Source organism: Leptinotarsa decemlineata, unplaced genomic scaffold (genome assembly GCF_025532065.1).
Source record: "Leptinotarsa decemlineata unplaced genomic scaffold, Ldec_3_MD MMD2_tig00000157_RagTag_RagTag, whole genome shotgun sequence".
Lineage (NCBI taxonomy): Eukaryota > Metazoa > Arthropoda > Insecta > Coleoptera > Chrysomelidae > Leptinotarsa > Leptinotarsa decemlineata.
This window is the reverse complement of record NW_027412543.1, coordinates 2,075,202-2,094,806: the sequence shown is the minus strand read 5'-3', so window position 1 is coordinate 2,094,806 and position 19,605 is coordinate 2,075,202. Positions and strand designations below refer to the sequence as shown.

Here is a 19,605-nt window from a genome sequence, read left to right as displayed (position 1 = left end):
TCCCTGATCGACTACTCAAAAATCAAATTTGACAATTCGCAACTTTTAGACAAATCACATAAATACATCCTCACTTTTTTCTGCCAAAACAAATTAGAAGATCTTCATCATAAAATCGTAGATGACATATTCGAGGAAAATGCCGAATTTTACAACGATAGAATCAATATTCTTTCAAGTAAAACCGTCAAAGACAGAAAATATTTCATAATTTCTCTACCCTTCGATCATACCTCAGCAGTAGAAATTCTATTCTTTATCCTTTATAAATGGACAGATGAAATAGACGTTTCCAAAACGTACTTTGTCGAAAATAATTTGGATTTACCTATTTTGGAAATTCTTTCTTTCATTTTCGCTGAAAAAGAAATTAAGATAACAGTATGCCAAAATCTAACAAGAACTCCCGACGAAGACCAAATTCCCATCGTAATGGGCCAATGCCACTCAGGAAAAAATAATTTACATCGAGGAATTAACGAAACGGTTAGACGCGTAAAAGAAAAATATAATTGGCCAAATTTAATCAAAGACGTAGAAAATTTTGTAAAGAACTGCGAAACATGCAAAAAAGCAAAAATTTGCAGACAAAACCTTAAAAGCCCTTTAGTCATTACAGAAACTCCGAAAACACCATTCGAGAGAATAAACATTGACATTCTTGAAATTCCCACAAAAAACTATATACTTACAATTCGAGACGAACTCACCAAATTTACCCAAGCTTACCCAATTGAAAATAAATCAGCAAAATCAGTAGTAAACACTTTACTGGTATACTTTCAGCACTACGGAACTCCACTCAGAATTCATTGTGACTTCGGTCGAGAATTCAACAACGCCCTACTGAAAGACCTTTGTACACTTTATGACATTAAACAATCATTTTCTAGTGTGGACCATCCGCAATCAAACGGTTCCTTAGAACGTTTTCACGCGACCCTTCTAGAAATGATAAGAACAAATAAAATCGACAACCCTGATGAACACCCCTTAGGTATTTTACCATACGCAATAACTTGTTACAATAACACCAAAAACAAAACACACGGATTCACCCCTTACGAACTACTATTCGGACACACCTCTAGTAGACCACCCGAAACTCTTTACAACCAAAAAGAACCCATAACCAAGTACATACGAGATTTAAATAATAAAATGATAAATGGACTCTTCTTGTCTACAAAGACTTGGACTCCATAGAATTTGCCTTAAATAACAATAACAAAATTTTGGAAAACATGCTATATACTTTTGACCAATCAAACCCTAGAATGTTATCCTTCAAAACCGAAGTGAAAACACACATTGGTTTATTGATCCAAATATCTGACTCACTCGACTTGAATATCGAGAAATATTTGCAGATACCCAAAATTATTATAAAAGATCCAAACGAGGTAATCAAACTGGTAATCTAGACTCGTCAGATGGCGAATATTACACCAACTGTATTAATAAACTCACTCAAGACGAACACCAATTAGAAAACCTTTTGAAAAATCAAATATCGGTGACCACATCAGTAATTAGAAATTTCAACACAACTATTCAAAAACTTCAAATCGATGAAGAAACCTTCAATCGAGATATCAAGCAAAAAGAACAATCAATCTATAATATTTCAGACGATCTTGCGTATTATGAAGCACAATTGAAAACATTGGAAATATGTGAAACATTAATGGAAAGCTATCTTTTCTTGGAATCAACTCTTGATGACATATTGAATTCAATTACATTCGCTAGATTGAAAATACTTCACAGTTCAATTATCACTCCTAATGACCTAATGAACTCACTTCAGGAAATTTCTCAATCACTCCATAAAAACAATCTACCTTTACCCACAATGCTCTCACATGTTGCTAAATATATCGAAATCATCGAACTTGAAGCATATCAAGTGGACAAAAGAATTGTTTTCATATTAAAAATTCCACTGGTCGAACCAGAAACATACACTCTGTATCGACTTTTATCAATACCAATCCCAGATAACCGAACGGGACTTCATCACATATTATTAACTGTTCAAAAATATATTGGGAGAGATGACGAATCCTTGTTGTACATTTCACTTCAAAATTTAGAAAACTGTAAAACTCTGAATCATGGCGTAAGAATCTGTTCCGATCTACTACCCTACCCGATTGATAGAGAAGCTATATGCGAAGCCCAACTATTGAGAAGATTGACCGTCCTCCCGAAAACTTGCCAGTCTTCACTGATCTACGCTACGGAATACAATGTCCAGGAACTGAGTCTAAATTTGTGGCTCATAACAATATCTGAAGTCCTACCAATCACCATTAACTGCGAAAATATGGAACCAGTTACACGAGTGATCAAAACCAATTCCCTACTAAAACTCCAACCCGGATGCAGCTCATTCGTTGGAAGCACTAAATTCACTCCAAATACTTCGTCGATAGATATAAGAACGTCACATACAAAAACCATGCCGTTCGAATACCATACAGCTGTTGCGATCATCTTCCTGAAAAACGACATCTCCCAGAACTGAAACCGCTGAAACTCAACAAAATCAACGTTGACGAGTTGAACATCGCTCAACATAAATTAAACCAATATTCCGAAGAATTGGATAAACTCATCAATGAGCCGTTTGTGAACAAGCACATATCATGGTTCACATATTGCACTATAACATTGATCATTGTATTAATCATACTTTACATCTTTTGCAAATGTAGACGAAAAGGACCAATACGAATCGGTATTACATCCACTTCGAATCAACCACCCCCGGATCATCCAAGATCAGACAGACAACCATCCCGTATCTTATCGAGATTCATCCCCAGGAGAAGACCAAGTATCAACCTCCAAGAACCTATAGAAGAGGAAATCCAACTCAACACCAGTTTCCACAAAGTAAATGTTTTGTGAAAAGTTGCAGCAAAAAGCAACAACTTTTTGTATAAAAGGGGAGTTGTTATATGCGAATTATCGTCTCACACGTATTAAATTACAAAGCGATAACAGCTTCCTGCTAAAAGTGCTTATTGTGCAGTATCAGCAAGATGAACACTTGTGCTCCAGACAAAGCAATTGCTGACACTGTTCAAATATTGTTTTTCATACCAAACGTATAAATAGACCCTGCGAGGTCAGAAAGTTGTTCATTAACGAGTTGTTCATTAACCAAGAAACCATTCTCTAGTACAGTTCATATATGATTCATATCAATTACTTATTCAGTTAATGTTCCAAGTTTTTCACGTTATATTCAAATTGTAATAAAGTGTTTATAAAGAAATAAACCAATTTTTAAAAAGTGAATTGTGAAAAACAAGATATAACATGAATACAACAAAAGTTATAGAACACACAGAGTCATCTATGAGTCACTAGCTGAACTATCTATTGGTTGAAGAAGGACACTGTAAACACTAGACTTATAAGACTGCATCTGTCAAATGTCAATACATGTCAGCATGGCAGGTTCGCCGGTTGTACAATAAATCGTTGTTTATGGGGCATTGTAGCGTTACCGGTTTTGAAATTATTCGTGAATGACTCGATGAAAATTGGTAGCGTGAAAGTTATATATTAGTAATGATGAATCCGATTTGAGAAAAAACATTACAGATTAATGAGGCTGTATCGTTTCAAAGTGCGATCTCTCAATGTTATAACAAACATGGCGTTCGAAGTGTACAGGGTGCGTCACAATACATCATTTGAGAAAAAAAATAACAGTTCCACGAGGCTGTAAGTTTTCAACGTGCGATCCCTCATGTATACAAGGTATCTCAAAATACATCATTGAAAACCAAATATGACGTCGAAGTGTACAGGGTGCGTCAAAATATAGGAAAAAAACATGTCGATTTGAAATATGATATTATTGTGTATACAGGGCGTTTTAAAATACATCATTGAAAAAAAAAACATGTCGATTCAACAGAATTCCAGCGTTCCAACATGTCGGAAGTCTCGTATCTTTGTTAACCGAGTTAGCATCATCAGGAGAAGAAGGAAATGACACCAAGGGTGTCGTGCGTTTTCGACCGTTTTCCGTGCGTTTATTCGTTATCGTTTCATCGTTATTGTCGTAACGGTTCTTTGTGTTTCAATATGACAGTCATTTATCATTTAACGCGTTCCGCTAACCAAGTTAGCATCATCAGGAAATGACTAAAGTCCATGCTTTGTCATTTGAAGATTCATTTCGCGAATTCTCAGACTCTTCAACGGAAACTTGTGGAACATTCAACCTAACTTCTGTTAAAGAGTAGTGTCGGCCAGCTAATCACAATGGAGAAATCAAATATCGCTCGATTGATTGTGCTAGATGAAATTGAACTGGAGAATGTGGATCGAATAATAATAATAATAGTGATAAAACATTGAAACCTTGAAAGTGACGTAGTCACCGTGGGAGATGATGGCGTGTGTGATAATTTGTGGAAATTATTGAGTAATTACAAGAAATAATAGCACAACTGTCAGAAGGGCTCTAAGTTGTATATTCGCTAATAATGATCGGATCGTCGCGTACAGCACGTCAAATGAAAGGATAAGAAATTCAGAAGTCAACGACGAATAGAAATCGAAGATGACGCAACATGTCATAAGGGTACTAAACCAAATATTTGTTAATGATAGTTGAATCTCAACGTGCAGTACATCAAATGGAAGGGAAACGAATACAGAGTGTACCGACAGAGAAAAAACAAAGATGGTGTAACGAATATAATATCCAACGCCCAATGTGAAATAGCATAGGAAAAATTGCAAATTCAACAAAAATCACTGAAAAAACTTGGAATTGAAAAATGTTGGGTTATGAACAACTATAAGTCTATTCCAATTGCAGACGCTTGATGCAAAACGCAGAATTTATTGACAAAGGAACTGAAAAAACCATTGTATACTGAAACATATGATATATTTGGATTCCTTAGGGTGAGAAGGATTCGAATCCATCAAAAAACGACCACTTTCGGTTTCCACTTCCGGTCGTCCGATTCCGATGATTTTGACAGCATCCAAGGTGCATTTCAATTATTGCATATCATTAAAGAAAAAAAACTCTTTGTAATTCTGCGTGGATATTTTTAAAATTTTTTTGACAAAACATTTATCATACAATGTTGATAACGTGTTCACCAGGAAGTTTGTAGATTCATCAGGATTGTTTATTTCGTGAAATATTTTCCAATTTACAGTATTCACGCATTCTATAAACTGTTGTTTACCATGTTCAGTCATATGTCTGCATGATATATACATATCTTTGAATGTGGAACGTGTTGCAATGGAGAATATATATTCTTATTGATATTCCACAAAAAGGATTTAAAGCTTTATATCTTCTATTGATTATCTGCGTGCGCTTTCGACAGTTGGTAGTACTGTCATCTTCTAGGCACTCCTCAAACTGAACTTGTCATCCTGTCGTCTGCCTCTTTATACGGTCAGAGCGTCTCAACTCAGGTATTTCAGGTACTTTAGGTAAATTCGTCTGTATTTGTACTGCATCAGGTACTCTTCTATGTGTTAGATCTTCTCTAGGAATCTGTATGGTTTTGTTCAATATATTGAATGCTAGGTCTTGTTGTGTTTTGATTTGTACTTGTTCCTTGATGAGTGATTCATGAATGTTAGATTTATGGACGTTCAAGTTTTCCCAAATGTCCATGCGGTTTCCCTAGTTGACTTGTTTTATGAGTTTTATGTTCTCTGGTGGGTGGAAATTATGTTTGTTTTGTATGACGTGTGTTGCGAGGTTTGATTCATATACTATTGGATTTATGTATGCCTTTTTGTGCTCATTGTATCTTTGGATTAGTTTTTTCTTGGTTTGGCCGATATAGAATTTGTTGCAGTCCGAGCATTGTATACTGTATATACCGTTTTGGTCTTTGTCATCTTCTTTTTCATAGTTGTTTATTTTTTGTGTTATCTTCGTGTTCGGCTTGTATGTGATGTTGATGTTCAGTGATTTGAAGATGTTTGTTAGTTTTTTGGTTTGGTGTCCTACGTACGTAAATGCTGTCCATCGTTGTGTTGTTCTGTCTGTTGGGGTGGCTTGATCCTTGTTCTGTATTTTTTGTTTGATTCTGTTTTCTAGTTTATAATAATAATAATATTTACTCGTAGTTCCATATGAATACAATAAATATACAATCTATAAAAATGATTAAAAAAATACAAATAAGGCTAGAAACAACATGTACCGGAAGGGTACTGTTGATCTTAGTTCTAGCCTTGAGAGAAAGAAAACTAAACGAGAGAAAAAACAATGAAACAGAGAAAGAAAAAAAAAGAGGAAGGAGAGAGAGGGAAGAGAGAGAGAGAGAGAAAACATGTCAAATTTATTACTGAAAATTTTTCAGAAGTATAAAATCTATAAAATCAATGGCTTTATAATTGAGCAGCGATGAGATATTTTTTGTAACAGCACTTAAATGAGAAAACTCTACTAACTTTATATTTTTGTGAAATATTTTTGTACAAACTATATATATTATAACTGAAGGATCGTCGATATAGAGTGGTTCGATGGGGCGGCGGAGAAAGTAACCCTTTAAACCTCAAATTTAGAGTGTGTACATCGCAACGAAATCTTATTTTGTTATAAAAATATGATGGACATTTGTTAATCAATATTTTATAAAAGAGGGTAGCCGAGTGTAAAACACGTGAATTTTCCATTGTCAACCAATTGGTTTCTTTAAGTTTATATGAAATTTTGTCATATTTTCTGATACCATATATATACCTAAGACATGATTTTTGAACTCTCTCAATTCTCAAAATATCTTTTTCATCCAGGCATGAACCATACACAACATCACAATATGCAAAATGACTCAACACAAGAGCAATTGTTGATTTTATTTTCAAACTTATTGATAATAAATGACGATGAGGATAAAGCATTCTCAAACTCATGTAACTTCTTTGAACACATTTTGTGACATGTTTTGTAAACCTTAAATTCACGTCCATTTCGATACCTAAATTTTTTTCCACGTTCGTGGGGCATATTACTGTATCAGCAATAACAATATTAATATGTCTCTCCACCAAGCTACGATTAGTACCCAAAACAAGCAGATTAGTTTTGTTTGAAATGATTTTAAGGGTTTTATGTTTTGTATTGTGTAAAAAACGCAATAGATAAGCAACCACACATTTAAGTTCACGAAAAGAACTGAAACATTCAACTAATGGAAACCCTTTCAATGAAACGTAACAAGTAACGGGATTATTTGCTACGGCTTTAAGTTCAGGGATAGTAATTTCAGATAATGCGCCTTTTGGCCATTCGTCTTTGTCCTGTGATAACCAAGAGGGGCCGTTAGGCCATATAGAACTAGTAATAAATCCAGAAGGTAATTTTCCGCGTGACACTAGATCTGCGGGATTGTCTTTAGAGAATAGATGTTGCCAATGACAGATTTTTGTATATCAGCTATTATATTGGCTATGAAGGTTTCAAGCGATACGGAGCAGTTTGCACCCAATGTATTGTGATCGTGGAGTCGGACCACAAATAAATGTCAGTGACGTCTAATAGAAGAGATTTCTTGACCATGATAAGTGAATTGGAAAGTAATACTGCACTGCATAGCTCTAAGCGAGGCAAGCTAACTGGGCTCACAGGAGCCACTCTTGATTTGGAGCATATTAGTTGTGTGTGCACAACTCCGTTTGAATCTGTTGAGCGTAAGTATAGGCAAGCTCCATAGGCCTTGGTTTATAATTTAGTTATTGTAGATGATTCAAATGCTGGAGATTGGCATATTAGGGATATAAAACCCTATTTTGGTTCTAACTCTGAAGAATCAGTAGGGTAATATATTGTTACTGATCTCCTATTTCAACCTATGTTGGATTTGTTAGGTTTCCTACAGATATATTACTGTATTTTTCATTCTTGATGAAGGAACTTAGTGCACGATGTTCCTTATTCTGAGAGTACTATCAGTTTTTGTTTCTGATTGGTTTGCATGTGTTTTTGATATAATGGTTCTCTTGAAGAAAATTGTATCTAGTTTTTGTGTACTCATTTCAAGTTGAGGCAGACATATTTGATTGTAACTTTTTCCCGACTCATGACAAATCCTGATTTAGACTTCCCGATATTACTTATTCTTACAGGATGTGTGGTACGCAGAGCTACCGTAGCCGAAACTTCAATGAATAGCACTTCGTGTTGTATAAAATATCCCTTTGGTGGTCTATTTTATTTTTTTGGGAGAGGGGTTGTGTAGCGTTTATAAAAACCTACTGTACTCTTCATTTAATTTTTATTTCGCCGAAGGTAATTATAATTGATTTTAAAAAAAGTTTCCTGAGGTGTAAGCAATCCAATTCACACCCATTTGCCTCGCAAAGATTTTCACTTCTCAATACACATATGATAATTAGTTTCTGGTACAGATTGATAAGTTTTTTTTTCCAATAGGACCGATTCACTCGGATCCCTTCGAAGTAGATTTTCTATTTTCATCAAACCGAAAGTCAGGAATGAGGTGTTGCCAAAATTATTTGGGTGAATTCCTCATAATAGATTTGCGCTGTAGGTGATCCTTGATCATGACAACGGCAAAAAGTTGTGCCATTTTTTGGAAAAGGGAGTGATGAACGAGAATCTCAAGAGGGATTTGTTCAGTGGTGAGCCGTGTGGTCAATTTTCAAGAATTGAACGATATCGTTTCGGATATAGTTTCATATATAGATTTTGAGAGTTCCACAAAAGGTTGCACTTCCTGAGGATTCTACTGGGTCACAACCACTTTTCCAGAACGAGCGACGCCATTTCCTTGAAAAGGTTATTCGTGATTTTTTTGGTTAACGGACCCTTCGATTAAGGAGGTATGAAAATTCATTTCGATCCATTCATCTTCATATGAGATTCACCTTTTAGTGATTCGAACTTTTGAATGAATTTTCATTATGGAAATTGTTTTTTCAGGGTTTTAGTATTGGAGACTTTTTAGAATAGAGTTTCTGGAATCATTAAAGAGGGAAGAACAAGGACTTCTATCTCTGATTGCCTCACGGAATATATTTTCAGTCAATTCACCAAATGATGGAATTTTCATTCATCAAGTTCGATAAATGTGATTATCCATGTCCCCACGATAGTCAAAGTCCATTTTGGAATTAGAAAAGTACGTGCTCCAAGTCTGTCCCGTTTCTGGTCGAAGAAAACTGCAGCTACAGCTCGACGATAATCTAACAGGCAAATATTATACTTACACTTGACTAATTTTTCCGAAAATAACTACTTTTTGCATCAGAAATACTGTTTTATTAACGTGATACAATTATTGAATTTTGAATTGATCCATTCATAATGTAAACCTGAACTGGGTATATTCTGGTGAGGTAATTTTCAACACCATTCCTATTGATTATTTTTTTATGACATGAATCTTATAAGTAATACTTTTCCTAACATTTTTACCTGGACTATCCTTAGGTAAATGAAAGCGTACTTTCACCTACGATCATTATTGAGTTATTACAATGTGTTTCACATATGATTAAATGGCAAACTTGGAGCTCATTCAGATTTTGATTTCTACCCTTATTCAATTCACCGGCCAGTGTTTTGTGAATGTCAAGTATCTTCAGAATATCTGATTTATTATAGTTTCATTTTATTCCCGTGGCTTAAAGAACTGAATTTGATTAGATTTGGTTTCACAGTCGACCATATCAATGATCATTCATTTTATTGACTGTGTGGCGCTCAACTTAGATATCTATAAAACAAAATATTCAGTTGCTGAGATTTGAGAATACAAAAGTTTTTTTGAACGAAATCCATATAATTTTTGTATTACATGAAAGATAGGGTCACAATATTTGAATCAATCAAAGAATTTTTGTTGATTATCACAAAATTCGAAAAAATGTTTCGTGTGGAGAATTTGAAGACGATTCGAACGGATTTCATAACAAATTTCGAAATTTCAATTTTTTCTTAAATAGACATCATTCAACTATTTCAACAATTATTAGAGAAATATACGAAATTTTTCATCAATATCAATTCTATTCAATAGATATTCTAATCAATTATGTTATTACTTTCTTATATGTCCTTTCGGCAACATTACTTTGCGACAGAATGATGGCTTTAGCAATAGTAAAATTCTGAATGTTTAATTTACTGGCAGTTGCTTTCTCATAAATTTTCATGGCCATTTCAAATGTGAACATTTTCACTCTGTATGTCCCAGGAAATTGAATACCTATTGCAGAAAGCTCTCTCAATAAACTATTATTGTGACACATTCAGAATTAGAAATATTGAAGCCAGAACCCCAATATTAGCTTTGACATTTTCAACGATAGGTGACTTTTCAATTATAAAATTATTTTTAACTTTCCATCACAAAAGAAAATATAACTAACTCCAGATATATTTCAGATAATAATGTATTTTTGACAACCTCAAAATAATTTATATTGTATAGATTTCGTCGTATTTGTAGCCTATATCCGATATGCCATATAGATACATAACTTACCTATTAAAACTAGATAAAATAAAACATTATATAATGTCGTTGTATATGAGTTATATAATTATTTTGATGATATCAAATGAACATTGTCATTTCTAGAACTGGCCAAATGAGAAATCTTTACATTCTGTAAGTAAATTTAAAATTTCTTGTACCTGCTTTCTGATCTCAATTACCAAGATATCATTATATTTACATGGTTCAATTAAAATGTTACCTATCTTATTAACGACATACAATGAATTCGATATGCGGACGGACGACTATTTCAGAAAATGGGTATTTAAATTCTATGATATCCATCTGAGCATATCACATAGTTGGTGCTTAGCGACAGTTATGCTTTGAATAGCATAAAAACGTTTCTGTTCAGTATATCTAATAACGAATGACTACGAGAAACACCATTCATTTTTGAACTGCTTGTGGACTAGTTTCTAGTATTTGATATAGTTTTCATTCTGAAAATCGCACAATCTTTCAATGGAGAATAACAATGAAAACATTCTAGATAATTTGGAAAATTACGTTTTCTTTGAGAATGGGTTCGCAACAAGTCCGGATGCAGTTGCATTTCTGAACAGTGATCCTTCTACTGGTTCTTTACTTTCTGAAGACTTGAACCTGTCAAACCAAGACAGGCAATCAGCAGCAGTAGAAAACAGTATTTCGGCGAAGGAACCAGAACAGTATGTGGAACAGGGAGCGAAATATACTGAAGGAGCGATATCAACGTTGGAGACGGTATTTGAAGAAACTCAAGTGAGTTATCAACCGAGGATCAATTCCCGTATCATGCAACCACCATCACAAATGCTACGTCTAGCACCTTCGAGTGATTTCAATGCTTTCTCTTCTATGATAACGCGAGAAAATACCGGCGAATCCAGTACTATGGAGGGGCAGAATTTCTATAATTGCCATATTTCTCCTTATCCTTTCCTTTCTAACGTGTCGAACCTGTCAAACCAAGACTGGCAATCAGCAGCAGTAAAAAACGATATTTCACCGAAGGAACTCGAACAGTAAATGGAACAGGGAGCGAAATATACTGATGAAGCGACGTCAACGTCGGAGATTGTGTTTGAAAAAACCCAAGGGAGTCATCAACCGGGGATCGATTTCCGTATAAGCCGAACACCATCACAATTGCTACATCTGGAGCCTTCAAATGATTTCAATGCTTCATCTCCTATGACATTGCGAGAATTCACCAGCATATCCATTACTATGGAGGGACAGATATCCTATAATTGTCTTGATTGTAAAAGGCATTTTGCCTATCTAGGCTTTTTGAAACGGCATTATAATTCTGCAATTCATAAAAATATGGTTTTGAAGAATAGTGCCAACTCACATCAGACGACAAATAGCAACGGAGCAACAAAGCACTCACATCTTAATGGAGATATGCGGGGAATGTCATCTTCCATTGGAGATTCAGGTGGATCGCAGACGGATATGCAGCTGACTCACCAGCGAGGCTTCGGCCTCGAAACAACTGGAAATAGACTCGAAGGGAACAGCGGTTCTGGAACGTGTAAACATGAATGCGATCAATGTAACATGTATTTCTCTAAGCAGTGTTACCTCAGACAGCATAGAAAATCGATACATGATGGTGACAAACCCTTCAGGTGTGTTAAGTGCGGCAAAAGATTCAGCAGTGAGGAGGTCTTGCAGAAACATGTCGAAAGGCACTGGAGAGACAAACCCTTCACATGTGTGCATTGTTTTAAAACGTTCAATTACAAATGGAATCTTACCCGGCACATGTATCATCATACAGATACCAAACCGCACTATTGCCCCATTTGCGGTAAAGGTTACAGTAGAGGGGACCATATGAGAAGACATACTTTGACGCATGGAAAATAATTTCAAGATATCGCACCCTGAGAATGAAAGTGATTGATTTCGAAAGATTCAGTTTGTGGTAACCGGGCAAGAAAGTCTTCAAAAAATTGTAGTATTGAATACATCTCAATATAACTCTTCTGTGTTCCGACGCATTAGATCAATTCTTAGCAGATTTATAGATTAGCCTTTTGAGTGCACCGTGACCAAGTAACATTGTATTTATAATATTTTCAATATATGTTGATATTAAATGTTGAGTAGTTTCAAATTAAGTCACTATTGCAAAATTATTTTTGAACTTTTCCAAATTTTCCATGAGTTACGTCTGTTTATGACGCAAAAGATTCAGCAGTGAGGGGGTCTTGCAGAAACATTCCGAAAGGCACTCGGGAGACAAACCCTTCAAATGTGTGCATTGTTATGAAACGTTCAATTACAAATGCGATGTCACCCGGCACATGTATCATCATACAGATACCAAACCGCACTATTGCCCCATTTGCGGTAAAGGTTACAGTAGAAGGGACCATGTGAGAAGACATACTTTGACGCATGGAAAATAATTTCAAGAAATCGCACCCTAAGAATGAAAGTGATTGATTTCAAAAAATACAAATTGTGGTAAATGAGCAAGAAAGTCTTCAAAAAATTATAGTATTGAATACATCTCAATATAACTCTTCTGTGTTCCGACGCATTATATCGATTCTTAGCAGATTTATAGGTTAGCCTTTTGAGTACACCGTGACCAAGTAACAGCTGAATTGAATAAGGTTTACAGCTCACGGTCAGCGCCGACAAAGTTAGTGCCGTTGTCAGAAAATAATTCAAGAGACTTTCCTTTCCTAGCAAAAAAGCGCTCAATACTAGTTTCAAATTAAGTCATCATTGCAAAATTATGTTATAAGTCTATTTATGACGCATATTGGAGAGCATTCTGTTGACATAATAAATAATAAGTCATTTTTGTACTGGAAGTTTTGTGAATGCGAGGTAGTAAATTAAAATGCAAAGTTTTAAAAATGTATCTATTTATTCTTGAGTCTTTGCAACAGTCTCAATAGAGTTTCATCCAAGTGTTACCATTGATGAGGATGTAGTAACTAATTGCCACTTTTGACTAGCAAATAATAAATTATTTCAGAAACGTAGTCTTAGGTTACCCGTAATTCACATTACGCTTACAAACTGAAAAGTCTGATGTTTATTCAATTCAGCAAACAATCTTTGGATATCTAAGTAGAAAAATCAATATATTATAATAGTAACTAATTCCTCAGCCTCGACCATTTTACAAAATTCTCAATATTACGCTATTTTTTCGACTTTGAAAAGTTGGGAAATTTCGGGTCGTAAAGATAGAAAAAATAATAGTAGAAAACAATAAACATAATATAATTTGGGTGTTGTTTCCTTTCATTTGTATTGAATATTCCTATACATGGTGGATATGGTGGAATACCAACGACCTTGGTCCAAAATAGAATAATTCCCATTATTATTTTCATATTTACCAAAATTTATTTTTGTTTGTGCATAATGCATAAGCATTCAGCCAATCTTTGGATAGCTAAGTAAGAAAATTATTATATTATAGTAGTAACTTAACCCCTGGCATTCATTTTTTCGAAAGTTGGGAAATTTTGCTGATGAGGTTGGGAAAATATGGATTCCCTTCCCCCTGGTATTTCTTTTCGCTACGGCCCTGGTGACATGTTATTTTTAACAGAATTGATGGCTTTCTGTGAAATTTGAAACCGAAGTGTTGGATGTAGTAATGAGCATTCATTATAATATATAGCATCAGAATTAGATTGGTTTTCTTTATCGCAACTCCAGCCATTTGGAATAGGTGGATTGGTGATTGTCACACGATACTGATTTTCTATCCATTGAGTAACATCGCTATTGAGGTATTCAACCAAAGGCTCCCTGTCTTGTTTTTTTTTTCGTCAGTCTGCAATTTTGGAGGTGTTATTTCCATCAAACTAAACATCTCTTGAACTAGGAGTAGATGAACATGGCGGGAATGAGCGCAAAATCGCATTTTTTTTTTATGGAGCTGAACTTTTTGCAATTTTTGGTTCGAACAGGAGTTGGGGAAACGTGAGACGACATCGACGCAGCATGGAACGAGCGATTCAAGCGTGGAACTCTGCCCCTCGGCCCCCTTGGTACTCCACCTAAAACCTCTCAGCTCCCCTAGTACTCCGCCCTCGGCCCCCTCGGGATTCCACATCAGCGCTCAGGCCCCCTTGTCAGGTGATTTTAATTAAAAAAAGTTTATAGTTATGAGATTCGAACCTGGATCCTCCGTGCCGTAAACATTGTCCTTAGCCTCTACACCAACGTAAGATATTGAAGTTAACTGCGAATGTTGGGTATTATTCGTGAATGACTCGATGAAAATTGGAAGCGTGAAAGTTATATATTAGTAATGATGAATCCGATTTGAGAAAAAACATTACAGATTGATGAGGCTGTATCGTTTCAAAGTGCGATCTCTCAATGTTGTAACAAACATGGCGTATGCACACAATGGAATTATTATCAAATTGAAAGTATAAATTAATACACTAATATATGCATATCATAGTATTTGAAATTAAGAATGAATTAGAATTGAATACAGTAACAATAGAAACTGATTATTAGTTATTGACAAGATATCAATTAATTATAATTTATAAAAATGAGTTTTCAATATTTTTTGGCCGTAAGCTACAATGTATTAAAAATATGGAAGTATTTTGCAAGAGTGTTACCTCATATTACTGGAGATTTCTCCCAACACTAAACCGTTCTAGACCCACTATTAAGGTTTCCGACCGTATATTTTTTAATAGACGGATTTTCTGAAATAACTGAAACAAAACCAAACTAATCCAAACCAACCATTATCCCTTCTTTTACTAAACAGAAAATTATAAAAAAATATTTGTTACAAATAGAGTATTCGAACCCACCCCAAAACTTAATCATACGTCAATTAGTCAACATCCCAACATCAAAGCCACTTACACTAACGAATACTTATGGATACGAACACTGTTACGAATCAATTATATAAAGCGGATAGCGAACCTATACAATTGAATTTGAATGCGAACGCATACGCTCAAATCATAAAATTATCGAAAACCTAGATACTCCCAAATAAAGTAAATGCCGTGAATCACCTTGTATGGTTCAGCTACTGAAACTGAACTCCCATCCAACCCTAACAACTCATTTCTATATGAAATATTTTTTCGAAACACAACTAAGCATCCAGTGGGTTTATAATGATGTTTAAACTAAAACAAAGTCATTCGATAGTCATTGTTGTACTGGAAGTTTCGTGTATACAAGGTAATAAATTGAAATGCAAAGTTTTAAAAATCAAATGTATCTATTTATTTGAAGTCTTTACACCAGTCTCAGTAACGTTTTTCTACCCATTGAACAACATGGCTATTGAGATATTCAACCAAATGCTTGTTTTTTCTTCATCATTCTGCAATTTTGAAGGTGTTATTCCCATCAAACTGAACATTTCTTGAACTAGGCTTGTGAAGTAAACCTTTGGTGTAGTAATGAATATTACTGAGTTTTTTCTCAACATCAAATCATTATTTTCAACACCTCGACACGTGTTTCGATCACCAAGTGATCATCTTCAAAGAGGAAGATTAAAAAAACAGTTATTGAAAACGATTTGATGTTGGGAAAAAAATTCCAGTAATATTCGGTACATAACGTACAAAACTTTTATATTCAGGGGACGTATTCCAAGAAATAGCCAATTGATCCTCCTTATTTTTACTACTGATGGCTCAATATTCAGAATAACAAAAATAATCAGTCGGTATAATTTTAGTCAAAAATAGACCTATTCGCATAAGTGCCGTTCATTTTTAATTATAATTTTTTACCTCATAGACCTAATCTGTAAATGGTCACTGAACACTATTACATATTTTGTTCTATACAGACCTATTTCACAAATGGTCACTTTATTACAAAAAAATAGTTGTTACTTACCTTCACAGTATTTGCAATAAACAGACACACTTCGAGATCCGCCGATATTTTACACGTCCACTCGAAAGCACGTCTGACGTAATACTAGTTCTGCCTCTTTCACACAACATGCATAAATGAATAGCGGGAATAGTAAAAGAGATCGAAACATGCGCTGTCCCTATTATACTTAGCGTGTTTTGACCCATGATTGATTAATCGTGAGTATGAATGCTCAATGCACATAAGAATTACAATAACTCTTGTGAAAAGATAGGATGAGAAATTAATTATGGTTCCATTGCGTATGCATCTGCCTCAAAATCAGTCTTGAGACCGCTTGACACTATTCATAATACTGCTCTCAGAATCGCGTTGGGTGCTTTTCGCACTACTCCGATAGATAGTATTTATTTTGAAACTGGTGAACCCGCCTTGCAACGGCAACGAATGTATTTAACCTTGTCACATGCCATATCCATAGCAGCAAATGAAAATAAGCCTTTGTACAATAATACGTTTACCAATAAATACCGGCACTATTTCAATGGGAAGACACGCACACCTAAGCCATACTATGAAAGAATTCGAACGTATCTTCAGCACCTAAACATTGAATTCCCGGATGTCTATCCATTAGATCTCGACCATCCACCTTCTTGGACTATAGCAATTCCTGAAATTAACACCAATTTACATTTCTATAATAAACACGATACAAACCCTTCTATTATCAGAACTGCCTTGGCCTCTATTTTGAATCAGCGTTACCATAGTTTCACGAAAGTATATACCGATGCCTCAAAAACCGACAATGGTGTTGGTGCAGCGGCGGTAACTCCTAACGACGATTTCAAATATAAACTGCCCTTTGACACTACCGTCTTTTCCGCAGAATTGTATACATTATACAAGGCAATCCAGTACATTAATCACTCCAATTCTTCGTTAGGCCTAATCCTCACAGACTCCTTCAGTTCAGTAGAAATATCACAACAAATATATCCTATCAATCCTATTGCCAAAATGATGAAATCAGAACTGTTGGAAGCAAAGAAGAACTCTCGGAAGATCAGCATTATGTAGATCCCTTTTTACAACGGGATAGTCGGAAATGAAAAAGCAGACCAATGTGCGCGAAACGCAATAGTAAATGCTGAATCAGAAGTAGTATCTCGCAGTGTACAGAGTGATTTGAAAGTCTTTTTCAAAAATAAATTGTCATGTTTGTGGTATCAAGAGTGGTTGAATTCGCGATAAAAATTGCGTAACATTAAAAACAATATCTTGGGTTGGCAACCAACTTGTAAGAGCAGAATAGCACAAGTGACTCTCACGCGCCTCCGTCTTGGTCACACAAGATTTACACATGGCTACCTTCTGACGAATAGTGATCCACCTAGATGCGACGATTGTGATGCAGTTCAGAGTGTAAATAACATTTTAATTGAATGCCCTGAATAAAATATTCAACTATCTCTTCATCAGTTTCCGAATGACATTAGAGTTCTCCTCGGAACAGAATTCACCTCAAGAAATCTGATTGGTTATCTCAATGACATAGACTTATTGAACAAAATTCAAATATGTGTACACATTTACTGTTTCAGTATTTATTATTTGAGAGTATTGTACCTACTGATCCGTCAAAGAAAGACAAGACAAGATTTAATTTTAACCGTACTGTCACGAAGTTTGAAACGTAATGAAATGAATTTTACACAAATGCAATGTTTCATATCGGTAGGTATTTAAGAGAAGGGGTCAGATTGGTCTTTGGAGGGATAAACAAAGGTTTGGATTACCATAGGTAGGAGAGATCATAATGGCGGGTTATTCCCAAAATAAGGGATACAAGGAATAATTAAGTGATTATAAATGTACGGGTTGCTTGAGAAAAGATAATTGGGAATATTGAATTTTATGAGCATAAGTGGATTAGAAAGACCCGTTAATTTAAGATCAACTGGGAAACCCAGATTATGAATAATGAAAACTTAAATAACTTATACAAGATTAGTTAACAATACATCAAATAAAAATAATGCCATAATACATTCTGTTTTGTAGTACAAATTTTAGAGCTGGCAAATCTAGGCTAAATACTAAAAAATTAGGATTCACTTGATAGTAAAATTTTGAGACCGAACAAGCCGCCACCCTTGAACTGTCCAAGTTGAATAAAATGAAATAGAGCAGTTGATTGAAGGGTGGAGGGCAGAGTTTCTTAGTACAGCGTTTGTACTCACCACTTTTGGTTTTTAGAGTCACTACACGCACAATGCCGTCTTCTCCTGGATGGATTGCGGTGATTCTTTTCATGGACCAAACAAGTGGGGGTATATTGTCTTCATGGATCAGAACTATATCTTCAACTTGAATCCTGCTAGTTGATCAACAACGTTGATGCGAGCTAATATGGTTATTTAGATATTTCTTATGCTAGCGATCCCAAAAGTGCTGCTTTAATTTCTGCGCATGTTGCCAGGCAGACAATCGGTTAGATGGAGTGTTAGTGAAGTCAACCTCTGGACAGCTTGTCAATGGAGCACCAGTGGGAAAATGGTAGGCAGTCAAAGGCAAAAGGTCATTTGGATCCGAGGATGAAGGAGATAAAGGACGAGAGTTCAATATCGTTGCGATCTCAATTATATATATTTCTAATTGTTTATATGTAAGCAACGTATGTATGTGAATGTTTTTCAAATAATATGACTGCAGCTTACCAAAGTCCTTCAAAATGTGGAGCTCGGGGTGATATGAAATAGCAAGTGATTCTTTCATTATCAAAATGTTGTTTTATAGCGGTTTGATAATCAGCTGAATTGAATAAGGCTTGCAGCTCATGGTCAGCGCCGACAAAGTTAGTCCCGTTGTCAGAAAATGATTCAAGTGACTTTCCTCTCATAGAAAAAAAGCGCTCAATACTAGTTGAGAAAGCTTCCGTAGTAAGATCGGAAACAAGATCTAAATGGATAACTTTAGTGACCATGCAAGTATAAACTGCAACGTAGACCTTGAGTTTATTCAGATTACGGAATCGCTTTTCTTTGATGTATAGTGGGCCACAGTAGTCGATACCCGTTTTCAAAAGAAGTCGCGAAGGCACAACGCGGTAATCAGGTAGAGGACCTGGCTCATGATCAGCTAGACGAGGTTTAGCACGAAAACAGGGAAGGCAACCGTGAATAACCTTTCTTACGCCATTTCGCCCGTCAAG

The 19,605-nt window shown here is 35.3% G+C and overlaps 1 long non-coding RNA gene across 1 annotated transcript in view; it reads right to left on the bottom strand.

Moving 5' to 3' along the window:
* Positions 1 to 16,591, bottom strand: part of LOC141481329 (uncharacterized) — a 198,283-nt gene extending 181,692 nt beyond the window's left edge. The window contains exon 1 of the long non-coding RNA XR_012464895.1: positions 16,407 to 16,591. This is a non-coding gene — a long non-coding RNA (uncharacterized lncRNA). The remainder of the gene's footprint in view (positions 1 to 16,406) is intronic.
* Between the last annotated feature and the right edge of the window lie 3,014 nt (positions 16,592 to 19,605).